Raw genomic sequence first — 13,076 nt, 5'->3', positions numbered from 1 at the left:
CGCAGACCCGAGCCCGGCCGCGGAAGCTCGGGCACAGACCCTTTGAAGTCGCTTCTACCGGGCTCCAGCTAGGAGGGGAATGGGGGGCGGAGGGCGGCCCAGATGGGGGATGGGGCAGAGCCTTGATCAAACCTCTTCAAAGGTCCTGGCAGGCAAACCTGCAAACCCATCTCAGTGTGTGAGGAGCCCTCTGAACACAGAGCACTGATCTAGGAACCCTGGACCTGAGCAGACCTGGCTGGGGACACAGAGCCGGCAGCGCGTCTCTATAGAGGTGGAAATATAAAGGCACCCAATCTAGTTTGGGGATCCCAGGAAGGCTGCGTGGAGAAGGTGACCTCTGACTTGAGTCAGAGAAGAAAGGTGCTCTGTGTTTCCAGGTGTCCCTGCTTCCTTCAGAACATTAGGATTGTCTCTTGCTGCCAGTTCCTTCCAGGCTGTCTGCACGCTCCCTCTCTTCCTCCTTTGCAAGGAGCCTTGTTTCTTCAGGCTTCCAGGGAAAGGAGAATGGCTGGAGTGGTGACTATGGGACTATATGCAGCCTTTCACTTGGAGACCTCTCTCCCCAAGTGCTTCTTCCCATTCCCATCATGTCCTCCAGGGATGTCCTTGAACAGCCTCTGCAGGTGCCATGGTTTGGCCAGAGCCCTGCCTACCTCTCTTTGGGCACTTCAGTCTGGCTACACCAGACATTAGCTTCTCCAGACTATGAGGAAGCCCCAAATTTTAGCTAATATGCTTGACAACCTTGTATACCCTCTTAGCTAAGCTTTGGGAAGAGCTATTCTCCAGATGCTCACAGGTGGAGCAAGATGGGTCCACCAGATCTCAAACACCCCATCCCTTCCAAGAAGGAGGACTGCTTGAGATGTACAAATCTAGGGCAGTCCAAGGAAGGGGAGCCCTCCAGGGTGGAATGTGGATGCCTCTCTGGGAGTCATGGTTCTGCTACCTGAACTGCTGGGAAGAAACAACATGAATGGTGTGTGTGGCAGTGGTGCATATTTGGGAGTGTGTAGTATATATGTGGGAGTAAGGATCCACAAAGCACCAACCACTGGGCTTTCAACACTGTGTGGTGAAGAAAGGTTTTTGCTCAAATGCCATGCTGACTTGGGTCCCCTATAGACAGAGGCAGAAGGGTCAGGACTTACACTCCATTAAATGGGGTAGAATGGAGGAACTATCACTTCTCATTGGTTGTCCCTAGGGTTGAGTGTAGAGCATGGTCCATGATAGAGGGGATCCTCAAGTCTGTGGGAGTTTCCACCTAATACACCTCATTCTGGAATCCCTTCTCAGATATTGCTTACTTCTCCCAATTTAGACATCCCTAGGGCCTGCCACCTGCCTGCCCCCTATCCTGAACTTCCCTCATTATCTATTTACTTTTCTCTAGGGGAGGGGGGAATGTGATACCCTTTCCAGAAAAGGTATTCCTAAATATGACTATCCTGACTCTTAGGTCTCTGAGCAACATAATCTATCTCCAAAGGCTTCTCTCACAGAGTTAGAGATGGAGGGGGTTGGGGAGAAGCAGTGATCTAGAATCTGGTACCTAAACTTTCCTATCTCATTGTGCAGTGTCTGAGCACCTTGGAGTGATACAGGATGTCCAGGTATGTGCCCATCATCCTTGAGTTTTTTTGTTTTTGGTACTGGGGATTGAACCCAGGGGCAATTTATCATTGAACTACATCCCTAGCCCTTTTTATTTTTTATTTTGAGACAGGACCTCACTAAGTTGCTTAGGGACTCACTAAATTGCTAAGGCTGGCCTCAAACTTGTAATCTTCCTGCCTCAGTCTCTTGAGTTGGTGGGTTTACAGGCATATGCCATTGTGTCTGGCTGCATGGGTGCTTGACATCCTTGACTTAGGAGAACATCAGAGGCCTACTTCTGACCAGTGCCCTCCCAGAAGAAAGAGGTGCCGGCCAAGCTGTGTTCCTGGATGCTGGGAATAGTCCTTCTTAGGAACCACACTGGGCCCCACTTCTGAGGTGCTCTGAGTTGGGGACAGCAAGTCAAATAAGCTTCAGGCCCTATGGCTCCTCATATTTTTCTCCAAAACTGTCTCTGGGAAGCCCCTAGGATTTCCTTTCACCCTTGAATGGTCTTTGTCTTGGAGGATTGTGGTGTTGCTGAGTCCACATTGTGTTAGGGGTACCAAGTCAAGGGCAGCCAGAGGGACTGCGAGCCCTGGTTAAAGTGGGAATGGGTGATGGCCATCATGCCTCACTTCTGTCATGACTTTCATGTGTTTTCTGCACACCCCACCTGGCATCTCTGCTCATTTCATGCCTCTTCATTCCTTCAATGAATGTGTATTGAATGTTCTCCATATGCCTAGGCATGTACCTGCACAGGGAAGGAGTAAAGGCATCTATGAGGTCAGGGGCTCTGTCTATCTTATTTATTTATGTTTTCCCAGCACCCAGCAGAGAACTTGGCATTTAACATTGCTATTAAAAACATTATAACTGTTATGGGAATTATTATCTTAGTCCAACCCTTGGTCATGATCCAGAGAGAGGCAGGGAGGGAATGAGGGTGCTTAGGTGGGTGAAGACTTCTGCTCCAGCTCTTTGAGACCTCACTTAGTGGTCTTGTCCTTTAGGGAGCCTCAAAAGGCTCAGGGCATGATGCCCAAGCCCTTTGTTTGTGGCCAGGTCTATCCAAGGTCAGAAAAACTACAATGCTCTTTCCTTGATAGGCAGGCAGGGCTGGCAAGCTCCAATAGAAGCAGACACCCTTGGGAGATGCCCTTGGGTTTGAGCTTAGGGAGAGGGGGAGGAGGAAAAGGGGTGGGACAGGAAAATCCTCAGGCTGAGGGCTAGACCAACTTGGGCTGTCCAGGGTTAGATGCAGCCTTGGGTGCGGTTGGAGTGAAGCTGAGAGGGCAACCCACACTTAAGGGACCTTCCTGTGAAGGCCAAAGAGTTCAGATGCTGACCTGTTCCACCCCAGCCCAGTGGCCACAAGTCTGTGGGTGGAATCACTCCATTCAGATTTTTTTTTTTTTTTAGTTGTAGATGGACACAGGACCTTTATTTAATTAATTTATTTTTATGTGGTGCTGAGGATCCAATCTGGTGCCTCACATGTGCTAGGCAAGCACTCTACCACTGAGCTACAACCCCAGCCCCTGAGTCTATTCCATTCAGATTCAAGTCTTGGAGCCAATACATCTGTCCTTCAAGTCTTAGTCCCCTTCCCCCAGCCAAAAGCTTGGATTCCAATGAGATTTGCATCCTTCATGGGAAGTGCCCTCTTCTTGGAGTGCCCAGTCCATAGTACTGACCACTCCAGGGGTCCGAGAGTAGCCAGAGGAGAGATCTTAACCAGCCCACACTTCAATGTGGCCTGCCTCACTCAGCTCCTGGTCTCATGATCTCTGTCCATCCCAGGATATGCTATCCCAGAGACCTGCTGGTAAAGGTCAGGGGTTGGTGAGTCAAGGGCAGAGAGGGCCCACCTGGATGAGGTGGAGATGTTTGAGCCTCCACAGTATGAGAGGGCCCACCTAGATGCGGGGAGATGTTTGAGCCTCCTTCTGGATTACAACAGATGATAGGGAGCCAAGGCAGACCTTATGCAGATTTGGAGATTCTGTAAGGGGTCGGTCGAGGCAACCAGAAGCAGGAGTACCAGGCAACATCCAAAAATGGTCCAGATGGCACAGTCTGTAGTGGTGGGGGAAAGCTGATGCCTCTTGGGAGGACAAGACTGTGTCAAGGAGGCAGCAAGCTCACCTTTAAGTTGTCTGGTTCAACAAAACACACAGAAGAGGGCATGTCTGAGACAAAGGAGTTTCCTCACTCCGGTTTTGTGGACAAACAGTTAAATGCCTGTCATGTGTCTGGACACGGTCAACTAGACTTGGGGGGGGGGGGTAGGGGTGGCATCTTTCTGAGGGCTGAGATGCTGGAGGCTCTGAAGGGAGCCAGTCTCCCAGGATCCAAATGGGAACAAAGCTGATTCTGCCAACTGGGGCCTAGTTACTGGCTCTGAGCCAGATTCCAGGGCAGATACAAAAGCCAATGCAATTCTCTTCAGGAAACTGAGCCTGGAGGCGGGGTGAGTGACCGCCCCAAGTTCACACGATTTTAAGAGGTAGATCTGGGGCTTAGATCCTGTGTGTGTACCTTTGTGCCATGCTAATTGTGCACCAGGGACTAAATGTGCCTCAGCCATACCTCAGTGCCCAGCAGCACCCCTGTCAGACCTGCTCTGTCTCTGCTTTCACAGAGAAAACCAGTCTGCTCTGGGATCCAACAAAGGGACTGTCAGGTGGCAGGGCAGGGACAGGTTTACCCAGCTGAGCCCAGGGAGGCCCTGGCCCTGAGGCCTGGGAGTAGAGGGTGTTGGAAGGAGTGGCTTCATGCAGCAGGGAGGCAGTAGACAGGTGGGAGAGCCAGAGGTGGCTTAGCTCAGCCCAGACAAGGAGGTGACAAAACAGGCTGCTGGCAGTGGCAGTAAGGCCCATGTAATGGAGTGTTGTGCAACTGAGGCCTCAGGAAAATAGCTTGCAAAAGGACCACAGCCTCTCCCCTGCCTCAAGGAGACCCCTGTCCTTTCATCCTCCCACTTCTCATTCAGGCCAAAGGGTGCAGGCAGTCTGCCCGAGATCACCCAGCTTCCCTCAGCATCTAATGTTTCAAATCTACCTATAAACCCTAGATAGAGGCCCAACCCAGCAGTTTATAGTTTTGCCACTTCCCCTTGCAGTGGGAGGCTTCCCTCAGCCCAGCCATGCTTGCCTCTGTGAGGAGAAGGTACATCCTTTTACAAATCAGTTCCTCTAGGCAGAGCAGCAGAAGGATTGGGGAGTGCTGGGATATGTGCTCATTCTGTGCCCTGGATGTTCTTGGCCTTGACCTGATCATCACCATTTCCAGATGAAAGCAAGGGTTTAGGATCTCTCTCAGGGGAGAGAACAAGAGAGAGATCAGCCTCTCCCCTGCCTCAAGAAGAGAGACACTGCTATGAAGCACCAAGAGGGCTAGGATGACGAAGAGGACTCCTGCCACTGCTGTAGCCCTGCCCAGTGCACACATCTACAGACACACTCAACAGTGGCCTGTCCAGGACAGTTTGGACTCAGGCATGGGTACCCTTCCTCCTCCTCTTCCTGATCACTAGAACTTACCACTAGGGCTACTCCGATGGCTAGAGAGGTCCTGCTGTCAGTAAAATAAAATGGAAGAATGCAAAAAGAGGGTTTCAAGAGTTATGGAACCTGTTATTTATACCTTGTTCCTTTGTTCATTTATTCAACAGATGGTAGTGAGATCCTCGTGTGTTCTGGCACTGTTTTAGACCCGAATGTGGAACAGTAGACTCTTTTTCTTTTTTTGGTGGCACTGGGGATTGAGCCCAGGGGTGCTCTACCACTGAGCTACATGCCTGGCCCCTTTTTAAAAATTTTTATTTGAGACAGGTTCTCATTAAATTGCCCAAGCTGACCTTGAACTTTCAATCCTCTTGTCTCATCCTCCAGAGTTATTGGGATCGCAGGCATGTGCCACTCACTGATCCAGGCACAATTAAATCTTTGTGATGCACATCCAAAATGTATTGCCTCATTTGGAAATAACTTTGAAGAGTTAAATATCTAGACTCCTGGCTTTTATTCTCAGGAGGGACCCTCAGGTTCCCCACTGTCTATGATTTTCTCATTGGTATAGATCAGGCCTCTGTTCCCTGCTCCTGAGGAGTTATGGGAACTGTGAAATAGGTTGGCAGAAGTAGTGAAGTCTTCCACAGGAATCTAACTAGCATTGGCCTGTCTCCAGCCCACTTTACCAGCCGCATCCTTTTTAACTTTTATAGGTGGCCTCCTCCCCTATAGCACCAGTTCCTTTCCTCAATGATTGGTCTTGGTGAAGTGCTCTGCCCAGAAGTGCCCTTTGCTGCCCAGTGGTGACTGAGTCACAGGCTGGCGAGGTCTGTTCAGGCTGATCTCACCTCCAGGCCTGGCCACTGCTCACCCCAACTGTGGCCACCTGGTGTGAGTCTGGATGCTCATGTCGCTGGGAGAATGGGGCAGAGTCATGCTTCTAGAGTCTAGCAGCTGCCAGCTGGCCTAGAGGTCTGGGAACCCAGGTGCAAGGGGCCATGGGGATTAGAGCAGGAAAAGGCAGATCCAGGCCTGTGAGGGTGAAGCTGGGCTGAGACTGCTGGTGGCTGACTGGGAGAATGGACTGGAACAGGCCCATGAGTCAGCCTCATGTCCTGGGTGGCTATTTTCTTGGCTCCCAAGAATCTTCGCAATCCTTTCCCACTTCCTCTCCCAAAGCTGGGTCCATAGCTGTGCAGATCTGAGCTCAGCAGTGGGTGTGGGTAGCAGAGGTCTCAGAGTGGGTAGGGTTGAAATTCTCACACTCTGCATCTCTCGTGTCCCCCACCCCAATGGCAAAAGCATTAAGCTCCCACCAAGAAGATGCCTGGTCAGATTGTTTGCTCCCTGTGAGCTCACCATATTAATGGGAAGATAGACCTGCTTAAGAAATAATGGGACTGTGCCTTTACCACACGAAAAGCCAGATTGTTCTAAGAGAATATAAAAAGAGAACTTTTGTGTGCTGAGAGTTAAACTAGAAGCTGTTTCATCTCAGGAAGAGGAAGAGAAAATAGCAGGTCTGGGTTTGAGATGCAATGAATGTTGGAAAGGTCCCTGCCCACACTCTGGGACCAACAGGCCCTGAGAAGTAGCTGTATCTAGGATTAAGACAAGTTAACTACAAAGAGCTGTGACATCCAGCTTTGAAGCATGAAGTATTATTGGCTCAGAGAAGGAGCACAAGCATCCTGAGAACCATGATGTTCCAGAGCCAGAGAGAGATGGAGCTCGCCTATAATGCCCTGTGAAGATCCATTATCTAAATACCAATAACAGCCTCTTTTAAGAAAATGGCAGACCCATCTATTGGTAAATATAGCAAACTGGCTTCCATAGTATGTCAAAGTACTGTTAGCAACTTAAGGATTTTTTTTCTAGGGTTATAAACTTGTCTTAACATTTTAACATTATAAAATCTTTGGGTGTTTGTATGGTGCTGGATCAAACCCAGGGCCTTGTGTGTACTAGGCAAGTGCTCTACTGCTGATCTGCATCCCCAGCCCTTTAACACTGTACAACCTAATGACTAAATATTAGACAAAAAGAAATGAATCTTGTTATATCAAAAGGCATTTAATACAATTAATTAGCCATTAACACTAAAACATAAAGAAAAGGAAATATTATTAACATTTAAAAGAATGTACTTCAAAAACTAAAAGCCAGATTTGGACCTAACAGTCTAAAAATTTCAATTATTGTAAAAATTCGACGTCTCTTTAACTACTATTGTTCAATGTTGGCTCTGGAGGTCCTAACTAGGACAATAAGATGAAAAGAAGAAATAAGAAATCAGTGAAGGAAATAAGCAATAAGTAATAGGAAGTGGCAAAATGATCACTACTTGTGAATGTTAATGATTTTCCCTCCCTAAACATCCAAGAGAATCAATTGAAAAACTATTATGACTAATAGGGCGATCCAGTCAGAGAAGAACAAGATAAATTTTTATATGTATGTAGAGTTCAGTAGCTTTTAAAAATGTTAAGTCATAAGTAATTAAAGATGAAATTAAAACAATATACGAGGTCTGGGGATGTAGCTCAGTAGTAGGGCACTCAGCATGCACATGGGGATGGGTTTCCATCCCCAGTAGCACAAAAAACAAAACACAATTTACCTTTCACAATTAACAGTAAAATTAAAAAAAAATACAGAAGTGAATTTAGTGCACATCAAAGGCTTATAAAAGTAGGATAGATTTAAAAGAAGACAAAATAAATGGTGGCATAGGACATGCTCCTAGAAAACTTAATATTCTAAATTTATTAATAGATAAATTCAACGTAATTCCAATCAATTTATTTGGAAGGGAGAAACTGACAAGATGATTCTAAAGATCAACTGAAAAACTAAATATGGAAGAAAAACCAAATATTGTAATAAAAGACTTAAAGATGAGATTTGCCCTATAGTCATCAAAGCATATATTCAATAAATCTAGAATAATTAAGCATGTACTAGCATAAGAAAAATAAATATATCAATGGAATAAAAGGGAATCCATATCATGGGACTCAGAAACAACTTAATTCAGGGATAAAGGGTAAAGTTCATTCAGTAAATCATGTGGGAGAAATTTGTTAGCTATTTTTAAAAAAAGGTTATAATCCCTGTATGTTATATAATTTTCCACTTTATAAAATGTCTTCCAAGTGGATTCATGATCTATTTCAACTTTTGCAATACAAATGTTTTCATAAACTAGTCATATATTTAAACTCAAGAAAAGGGCTGATAAAAATATGGATAAATATTTTTATAATCTTGGGGTGAGGAACATTTATTTCATTAAGATAATACTTCATTCTTCATAGAATTAGAAAAAACAATCATGAAATTCATTTGGAAAAATAAGAGACTCAGAAGATAAATACTTCAAATGTTTTCCTTTTCCACATAGATGAAAACCATCAAAGAATTGTGTTGCAAACTGTTGATAGTTTTTTCTGGGGATGATGTTTCAGGACTTGTCCTTTTCCTAGGTTATGTATTTTTGTAGCATTTTAATTTCATATAAACAAATTTTTATTATATTTGTAACTAGAAAAATTAAGATAAGGAAGAAGAAAATAAAGACAGTAGAAGGATAAATGCCACGGCTTAATAATTTAAGAACTACAAAATAATATACTTCCATTTGTCACTCCCTTCTTGGTGCTAAAACTTATGCATTTACCGCTATGTATGTTACAAACTCCTTCAAAAATGATTATTTTTGCTTTAGACAGTCAAATGCCTTTTAAGTAATTTAAGAAACAAAAAAACCTATTTGATATGTTTGTTATATTTAGTGTTAGTCTTTGTTCCTTTGTTTACAAATGAATTCCCATCAGATATCATTTTCCTTTAGTCTTAAGAACTTCCTTTAACATTTCTAGTACCAAAGATCTACTGGTGATGAATTCTCTCAATATTTTTTAAATCAAAAAGTATCTTTAGAGCTGGGGTTGTAGTTCAGTGGTTGAGTGCTTGCTTCGCATGTATGAGGCACTGGGTTTGATCCTCAGCACCACATTTAAAAAATAAATAAATAAAACAAAGATATCATGTCCATCTATAATTGAAAAAACATTTTATTTTATTTTTTTCTCTTTTTTTTATTGGTTGTTCAAAACATTACAAAGTTCATGACATATCATCTTCCATACATTTGATTCAAATGGGTTATGAACTCCCATTTTTTACCCCAAATACAAGTTGCAGAATCACTTTGGTTACACATCCACATTGAAAAAACATTTTAAAAAATATCTTTATTTTTCATTCCCTATTTAAAAATAATTTCCTTGGATATAGAATACAACATTGACTTTTTTTTTCCTCACAGCATACTTAGTATTTATTATCAGTTCATTATTTTCTGTCTTGCAATACTCCTGGTGAGAAAGAAGTGGTAATTCTTATCATTGTTCCCCTTATGTAATATGTCTTTGTTTTTTCATTGCTTTTAAGATGTTCTCTCTAATTTTAAGATATTTGACTAGGACGTACCTGAATATGGTTTCCTTTGTATTTATCCTGCTTAGAGTTTTATATTGCAAGCTTCTTGAGATAGAGAATTAATTTTTTTGGGGGGGAGGGGTAGCAGAGCTTGAACTCAGGGGAACTTAATCACTGAGCCACATCCCCAGCCCTTTTTTATACTTTATTAGAGAGCGGGTCTCACTGAGTGGGTTAGGGCCTAGCTGAATTGCTGAGGCTGTTTGAACTCGCTATCCTCCTGCCTCAGCCTCCCGAATTGCTGGAATTACAGATGTGCACCACTGCGCCCAGTATGAGTTAATTTTTTAAAAAATCAAATATAGAATTTCAGTCACTATATAAAAACACATTGTTGTTATTATGTCTCAATTTCTCTCTCTAAGACTTCAATTTTATGTATATCAGATTGCTGGGAATTGTTTCAAGGTCGCTTCATTGGGGCTGTTTGTTTTTTTTAGTATTCTTCCTGTGATTCCATTTAGATGGTTCTTATTGACTTAACTGATTTTATTTTCCTGTAGTGTTCAGTCTGCTTGTAAGTCTTCTAGTAAAATTTTCACTATGTATGCGTTTTCCATCTTATAATTTCCATTTAGCTGTGACTTATAGTTTTCATTTCACTGCTGAGATAGCTCATTTATTCATTTATGATGTCTACTTTGTGATTTAAAATTCTCGGACACATTTATAATAGCTATTTTAAAGCCTCATCTGCTGATTCTAATATCTGTGTTACCTCTGTGATTATTTTCTCCTAGTTATGGATCATATTTTACATCTTCTTCATATATCTGGTAATTTTTGACTGTATGTTGGGAATTGTGAAAACTTCATTGTTATGAGTGTGGATTTTGTGGTCTCCTTTAAAGAATGTTTATTTCATTGGGCAGCAAATTTACTTAGGACTCAATTTGATGCTGTTGAGGTTTGATTTGAGGCTATATTAGGGAAAGTCTAATAGTAGGGCATATTGTAGGACTAAAGTAGCTCTGTTCTTAAGGTGTGGGGTTTCTAAAGTTTTGATCAAATAATCAGGTTGTTCAGAAAGGTCTTTCCACTGTGGCTGATGAGAACAGGGTCGCATAGTGTGACTGTGGAATCCCCATGTGTTTCACAGACTCAGAGAAGTTTCTATTTGCCACTCTCATGGAATCTTGCCCTTCACTTGTGCGACTTAAACAGAACTTCAAGAAGACCACTGTTGCCTCATGGATTTCAGTTACCTAAGCATCCTCTACTTCTGATCTCTGTTTCCTCCACTCAGTGAGACTACTTTCAGCATGGGCTCCACTTCCCTCTGCCATAGTTTGGAAAGTGTCCCAGGCAAAGAGCATGGGTGGATGTGGAGTTCACCTTGTGTGTTTCCCTTCTCTCAAGGATGAAATTTATCTGATGTTTAATGCCTACCGTCAGTTGGTATAAATATTTTATCCAGCTTAATAGTTGCTTATGTAGGGAGTAAGTTTATTACCACTCAGTCTTGGTTGGAACCTAAGAAAAGTTAAAAACTAAAAGAAGAAAGGATTTTGAAGCACAGTGGCACATATAATCCTAGTTGCCCCTGGAGGCTGAGGCAAGAGAATCACAAGTTTGAGACCAGCCTGAGCGACTTAGTGAGACCCTGTCTCAAAGTAAAATAAAAAGATGCTGGGGATGTAGCTCAGTGATAGAGCACTTGCTTAGCATGAGCAAGGATCTGGGTTCAATCCACAGGACTTCAAAAACAATAAGGAGCAATGTTTTAAAAGAAGAAGGGAAAAGAAACAAAAATAGCAAAACCCTAATTTAGTATGAAGATCTTATGTTACAAGTATCTAAAAGTCTGAGCTTCAGCTGAAAACAGCCATGTTACTTGGGCCCACCCCTCTCCAGCTCTTTCTAATCTGGCATCAGAATTGTACTCAAGAAAACTTCGAGTTCTTCAAACTAATCTACTTGCCAAAGGCAATTTTGAAGACAAAATGTATGAAACAGCTATTTGAATGCATTGGAGAACAACCAATATAGGTGAGAATTGAGGGTTATGATCCTTGAGAAAAAGAAATAATACAGAAAAATTCTACATTTACCCTGTTTTTTTTTTCTCTTCTTCTTCTTCCCCTACATGCTTTTCGCTCATTGTTGTGAGAGGAATAAGGGCCAAGCAGAAAACACCACTCTTACCAGACTGAGGACACAGTCCTCAGGGATGCCAAAGAGGCTAGAATTTAAGGGGGAAATTCCAGTAAGAAGGAGACAACAGAGAAAGAACCCAATAATTACATACCCATTACTCTGAATTTATTGGCCTACCTTTTTTTTGTTTATTTATTTATTTATTTTTGTTGGTTCTTTTTAGTTATACATGACAGTAGAATCCATTTGATAAAATTATACATGCATAGATTATTTTAATTAGGTATTGGCCTAACTTTTTTTTTTTCTTGGTACTAGGGATTAAGCCCAGGGGTGCTTAACCACGGAACCACATTCCCAGTCCTTTTTATTTATTTTATTTTATTTTATTTTTTGAGACAGGGTTTTAAATAGCAAAACTGAGCAGATTTTCACAGTCACAAAGTGCTAGGGAGACAAATTGGAATTCAAGTTCTATGAAGGTGGAGGCCTTGGTAAACACCCAAGTTTCCAGCTGAGTCCTGAGAAGGGCCACACCCCAGGAGAGAGGGCCATGTCCCAGGAGTAAGTTATGCTCTAAGACAAAATGAACCATACCAGTCTATACACAGCCCAAACCAGGCCAGTTTGACAGGAGTTAGGTGCTCCCTTGGTGCCTTCCAGAAGACAACCCAGTCTTCTCTTTCTGGATGAAGATACTGTAAGGAAACACATAGATGAGGATGATGGGAACATGAGGTTGAGACAAATTCTATAAAATGGACCCACTGTACTGACTCTCCAGTGTGCTTTTATTGCCAAAAAGAAATCTGCCTGAAGTCCCAGCTGGCCTAAGTGGACAGGATTTGTCACATTCCTCAGCAAACTGAGATGGGGCAAAGGTCTGGCAGTCAAAGAAAATGAATGACAGGTTGAGAAGATGAGGGCTGGTTATCAAAGAAAAGACAATGGGTTGCTAACAATTAACCTCCAGAATTGCACTTCTCGGCACAATGGGACGCTAACAATTACCCCATGTGCTCCTGCATCCCATGTTGGGTGCTAGGACACCCAGCTCTGGGATTCCTCTTTGGAGAAGTCTTTTGCGCGCTCGCTCTCTCTCTCTCTCTCTCTCTCTCTCTCTCTCTCTCTCTCTGTAATAAAACTTGTTTTCTACACTTGCTAGGCATTTCTTGGGTGTTTAGCCTTCAACCCTGGGGGAATAAGAACATGTTCCTGATCTCCAAGACTGGTATCAATACCATCAACTAGAGTCTTTCCAACTTTTCATCCAAAATTTGTTTCATCCTATAAAGGAATATGTATCGTGCTAAAAAAAAAAGGACAAAAATGACTGAAAATCAAGAGAAAAGA

Source organism: Spermophilus citellus (genome assembly GCF_964194105.1).
Source record: "Spermophilus citellus genome assembly, chromosome: 1".
Lineage (NCBI taxonomy): Eukaryota > Metazoa > Chordata > Mammalia > Rodentia > Sciuridae > Spermophilus > Spermophilus citellus.
This window is presented reverse-complemented; position numbering follows the sequence as displayed.